Source organism: Dendropsophus ebraccatus, chromosome 4 (genome assembly GCF_027789765.1).
Source record: "Dendropsophus ebraccatus isolate aDenEbr1 chromosome 4, aDenEbr1.pat, whole genome shotgun sequence".
NCBI classification, from domain to species: domain Eukaryota; kingdom Metazoa; phylum Chordata; class Amphibia; order Anura; family Hylidae; genus Dendropsophus; species Dendropsophus ebraccatus.
The window spans coordinates 100,720,660-100,726,907 of record NC_091457.1 but is presented as its reverse complement, the minus strand read 5'-3'; positions in this window follow the sequence as shown (position 1 = coordinate 100,726,907).

Here is a 6,248-nt window from a genome sequence, read left to right as displayed (position 1 = left end):
CCACTGCCCCCTCCTGTATATATACTGCTATACCTGTACCCCCCACTGCTGCCCCCTCCTGTATATATACTGCTATACCTGTACCCCCCACTGCCCCCTCCTGTATATATACTGCTATACCTGTACCCCCCACTGCTGCCCCCTCCTGTATATATACTGCTATACCTGTACCCCCCACTGCTGCCCCCTCCTGTATATATACTGCTATACCTGTACCCCCACTGCTGCCCCCTCCTGTATATATACTGCTATACCTGTACCCCCCACTGCTGCCCCCTCCTGTATATATACTACTATTCCTGTACCCCCCACTGCCCCCTCTTGTATATATACTACTATACCTGTACCCCCCACTGCCCCCTACTGTATATATACTGCTATACCTGTACCCCCACTGCCCCCTCCTGTATATATACTGCTGCCTCCTGTATATATACTGCTATACCTGTACCCCCCACTGCACCCTCCTGTATATATACTGCTATACCTGTACCCCCCACTGCTGCCCCCTCCTGTATATATACTACTATCCCTGTACCCCCCACTGCCCCCTCTTGTGTATATATACTACTATACCTGTACCCCCCACTGCCCCCTCCTGTATATATACTGCTATCCCTGTACCCCCACTGCCCCCTCCTGTATATATACTGCTATACCTGTACCCCCCACTGCCCCCTCCTGTATATATACTGCTATACCTGTACCCCCACTGCCCACTCCTGTATATATACTGCTATACCTGTACCCCCACTGCCCCCTCCTGTATATATACTGCTATACCTGTACCCCCCACTGCCCCCTCCTGTATATATACTACTATCCCTGTACCCCCCACTGCCCCCTCCTGTATATATACTACTATCCCTGTACTCCCCCCACTGCCCCCTCCTGTATATATACTGCTTTACCTGTACCTCCACTGCTGCCCCCTCCTGTATATATACTACTATCCCTGTACCCCCCACTGCCCCCTCCTGTATATATACTGCTATACCTGTACCCCCCACTGCCCCCTCCTGTATATATACTGCTGCCTCCTGTATATATAGTGCTATACCTGTACCCCCCACTGCCCCCTCCTATATATATACTGCTATCCCTGTACCCCCTACTGCCCCCTCCTGTATATATACTGCTATACCTGTACCTTCACTGTCCCCTCTTGTATATATACTGCTATACCTGTACCCCCCACTGCTCCTTCCTCTATATATACTGCTATACCTGTACCCCCCACTGCCCCCTCCTGTATATATACTGCTATACCTGTACCTCCACTGCTGCCCCCTCCTGTATATATACTGCTATACCTGTACCCCCCACTGCACCATACTTCTCCCCCCTGCTTCTCCACCATACTTCTCCCCCCTGCTTCTCTCCTGTGCTTCTCTCCACCATACTTCTCCCCCATGCTTCTCTTCTGTGCTTCTCTCCTCCATGCTTATCTCCTGTGCTTCTCTCCAACATATTTCTCCCCCCTGCTTCTCTCCTGTGCTTCTCTCCCCCATGCTTCTCTCCTGTGCTTCTCTCCACCATACTTCTCCCCCCTGCTTCTCTCCTGTGCTTCTCTCCACCATACTTCTCCCCCATGCTTCTCTTCTGTGCTTCTCTCCTCCATGCTTATCTCCTGTGCTTCTCTCCAACATATTTCTCCCCCCTGCTTCTCTCCTGTGCTTCTCTCCCCCATGCTTCTCTCCTGTGCTTCTCTCCACCATACTTCTCACCCCTGCTTCTCTCCTGTGCTTCTCTCTACCATACTTCTCCCAACTGCTTCTCTCCACCATACTTCTCTCCCCTGCTTTTCTCCCCCATGCTTCTCTTCTGTGCTTCTCTCCACCATACTTCTCCCCCCTGCTTCTCTCCACCATACTTCTCCCCCCTGCTTCTCTCCACCATACTTCTTTCCTGCGCTTCTCTCCTGTGCTTCTCCCCCCTGCTTCTCCCCACCATGCTTCTCCCCCCTGCTTCTCTCCTGTTCTTCTCTCCACCATATTTCTCCCCCTGCTTCTCTCCTGTGCTTCTCTCCCCCATTCTTCTCTCCTGTGCTTCTCCACCATACTTCTCACCCCTACTTCTCTCCTATGCTTCTCTCCCCCATGATTCTCTCCACCATGCTTCTCCCCCCTGCTTCTCTCCTGTTCTTCTCTCCACCATATTTCTCCCCACTGCTTCTCTCCTGTGCTTCTCTCCCCCATGCTTCTCTCCTGTGCCTCTCCACCATGCTTCTCTCCTGTGCTTCTCTCCACCATATTTCTCACCTCTGCTTCTCTCCCCCATGCTTCTCTCCTGTGCTTCTCTCCACCATACTTCTCCCCCCTGCTTCTCTCCCCCATGCTTCTCACCTGTGCTTCTCTCCCCCATGCTTCTCTCCACCATACTTCTCCCCCCCTGCTTCTCTACACCATACTTCTCTCCCCCATGCTTCTCTCCTGTGCTTCTATCCACCATACTTCTCTCCCCCCTGCTTCTCTCCTGTGCTTCTCTCCACCATACTTCTCCCCCCTGCTTCTCTCCCCCATGCTTCTCTCCTGTGCTTCTCTTCACCATACTTTTCTCCCCCCTGCTTCTCTCCACCAAACTTCTCTCCCCCCTGCTTCTCTCCGCTGTTTCTCTCCCCATCCCCAGGTTTCTCTCCCCCCCTTCCTCCTCACGTCCTCCGAGATGGTCGCTGCTGCTGCCCGCCTCACCTACTGGCCGCCCGTAGGGCCCGGACGTGCTCCTCCAATAAGCGGAGACCGGGAGCGTGGTGCGCTGCGGCGGGCCGTAGCGCACACGTTGATTGGATGCGTGCATGACGGCCCGGCGCAGCGCACCACGCAACCGCCCACATTATAATCTGCCACTGATCGCTGCGCATTGCCGGGGAACAAAACACAGGGGCACCATAGTTTGGGGAACTTTCCCCGCGGCACAGCCGACCATGTGTCGCGTCACACTAGTTTGCCGCGGCACACTGGTTGAAAATCACTGTTGTAGACGACCAGGTGTGTGTGTAATGCCTATCTGAGGAAGAGATGGCACTAGGATGCAATCTGAGAAACGGTGAAGGGTGTGAGGCATAAAACGTATCTGAAAATTTTTATTTAAGTATTGTATTGCTCCCCAAAAGTTATACAAATCCTCAATATACACTTATTATAGGAAGTGCACATCAAGAAAGTGCTTTTTTCCCTGCACTTACTACTGCATCAAGGCTTCACTTCCTGGATAACATGGTGATGTCACGACCCGACTCCCAGAGTTGTGCAGGCTGTGGCTGCTGGAGAGGATGATGGCAGGGGGACACTGAGGGACACAAGGCACTGGAGGGACACTGAGCATTCCTCTGCCATCATCCTCTCCAGCAGCCAAAGTCCACACAGCTCTGGAAGTCGGGTCGTGACATCACCATTTTATCCAGGAAGTGACATCACCATGTTATCTAGGAAGTGAAGCCTTGATGCAGTAGTAAGTGCAGGGAAAAAAGCACTTTATAAGCATTTCCCGTAATAAGCGTATTTTGGTAATTTGTATAACTTTTTTTGGGGGGGGGGCAATACAATACTTTAATAAAAATTTTCGCCATACTTCTCCTTTAAGGATTTAAGTCTGTGTAGTCTGGAGAAAAGAAGGGGAAGGGGGGACATGATTGAAACCTTTTATATATGTTAAGGGACTAAATAAGGTTCAAAAGTTTTTTTAATTAAAAAAAAAAACACAGTGAGAGGTTAGTTGGAGGAAAGATCAAAAGAAACATGAGAAAATATTACTTTACTGAAAGAGTAGTAGATGCTTGGAAAACAATCCCAGCAGATGTGGTTGGTAAATCTAAAATAAAGCCCCAATTACATGGGGGGACTATAGGAGCAAACGAGCACTGTCAGCAGCAAGCGGGTGAGAGCCGGGGTGGGGGGTTGACTGCCCAGGTGATCGCTAGATCGTCCGGGCAGCCCGAAGAGGATAGCGGCGGCAGCAGATCTCTGCTATATGACTCGTTTGTCTTTCAACATGTTCGTTCATGCCGGCTGATCATTGCCTTCTATTACACGGAACAATAATCGATAATTGTTCTGTGTAGTAGGGCCTTAAGCCTGGGTCAAACATATATCTATCTTGAGATAATAAGAAAGTAATTACTAAAATGGCAGACTAGATTGACCCAGTGGTCTTTTTCTGCTAAAAATTTTCAAGACTAAAATAATAGTTGATATCAGATAGTATACTAGAAAACAACAGATAGGTGTAACAGTCAGACAGCCCGCAAGACTTATCTAGTTCTGCCATTATATGTAAATCATAAACTGTCTCTGGTTAGATCCCCTTACTAACCTCTGTGCCAAGTTGTCAGAAAGGGGGTCTAAAACTCAACTTTGTGTCTATTATTCACGTTTGTGAGACCTTTCCTATGCACAAAAGATTTTTAGAGATTTGAAATTTGAACGTTTTTAGATCTTTTATTCAGATGTTTCAATGACACGCTCAAGTACAAGTCCTGTACGCAGCACAATAACAAGTGGCTTTAAACCATTTGTTATTGTGCTGCAGAAGGACGATAAGGAAAAGAAAAATGCACTTGCCAAAATGTTTAATTTCCCAGAGTCTGTAGGCAGCACAATAACAAATGAGTTCAATAATTAATTACTGCAATACAATGATCAATTACTGCAATTAAATGATGCATTCACATTGCGTCTTCATTGCGTTACTGTATGTGTAAACACAGCCTCAGGGACCACCCATCCTTGCCTAATCAGCGCTGAGAATTTCAGGTTTTTTGTTTCTCCAACCACTTTTTAAAGATTAATCACAGGTTCTCAATGGGATTGAGATCTGGGCAGTATCCTGACCATAGACTCCAAATTCTAATGTTTTGTTCTTTTATGCTGCTACACATTGTTCTTTACTAAATTAGTCCTGGATCATTGGAAGATGTTCTTCTTGCATAATGTTTAGATACCTTTCCTTATTTATGGCAGTGTTCTTAGACAAAATTAGGAATGAGCCCACTCCCTTGGATGAAAGGCAACCCCACACATGAATGCTCTTAGAATGTATACTGTTGACACAGAGCTTATTGTAGTGCACACCTTTTCTTCTAGATGTCCCAAACAGTGTGAGGGTGCTTCATCAGAGAAAAGAACTTTATCCCAGTCCTCTACAGCAGTGCTTCTCAAACTGTGAGGCGCCCCCTAGTTGCTGGTGAGGCACAGCTTGGGAGGCAGTTCTCACAAAAGTGACAATAAGCTGCACAATCCTTTCCCTGACTCAAACAATCTCTGGTTAAGAAACATTATTGACTCATTTTGTACTTATTTTATGTTATACAGAGATTAGGAGAGAAATGGAGGGTAGACTGAGCAATAGTTTTAATTTTTTAAAGGACTTCTACCATAGATGGTGAGGGCCCAGCATCCTCTTGGTCAGTCTGGTGAGGCTCAGGCATCATTTTGTCTATTGGGTGAGGCTCCAGTAGAAAAAGTTTGAGAAGCGCTGCTCTACAGTCCAACCCGGTACCTACTGCACAATGTCAGTCTGTCCTGGGGAGAAGTGGTAATTTAACGGCCCCTCTTGACACCTGGCAAATGCAAATGTTCTGCCTGTGCAGATGCACGGTACCTGGCTGCTTTTTCTGACTATTATTAGCCAGGAGCATTGCTAGAAGCGCAGCCGTTAATCGTCCTGTGTAATAGTCCATTTACATGGAGCAATAAATTGCTCAAGCAAGCGTTTAACGATTTTTAAGGAATGATTTTGTTTTTATGCCGATCATCGTTTAGACGAAGAGACAAATTGTTAGAAAAATAGTTATTACGATCTTAAGCCCATCTCCCACATAGGGTGAATGTTTAACCCCTTAACGACATCGGGCGTAAACTTACGCCCTCGCGCCCTGGTACTTGGCGCATCAGGGCGTAAATTTACGCCCGATGTTTCCCCGATCGCTGCGTGTTCACACACAGCGGTCGGGGAAGATGGCCTGCTATAAATCATAGCAGGCCATCTTAGCTTCACGGCACGGGGGGTGGTTAACACCCCCCGTGCTTACGATCGCCGCTATAGGCTGATCAATTCAGATCAGCCAATAGCGGCGATCGGAACCTTTCCGGGTCATCGGCGACCCGATGACCCGGAAAAAAATGGCGGTCGGTGCTGTCCGAGGACGGCACCGACCGCCATTACTGTAAAAAGTAATGGTGATCGCCGTGCCACCGGCCCGATCGCCGTGAACGGCCGGCCGGTACCGGCCGGCCATTCACGGCGATCGG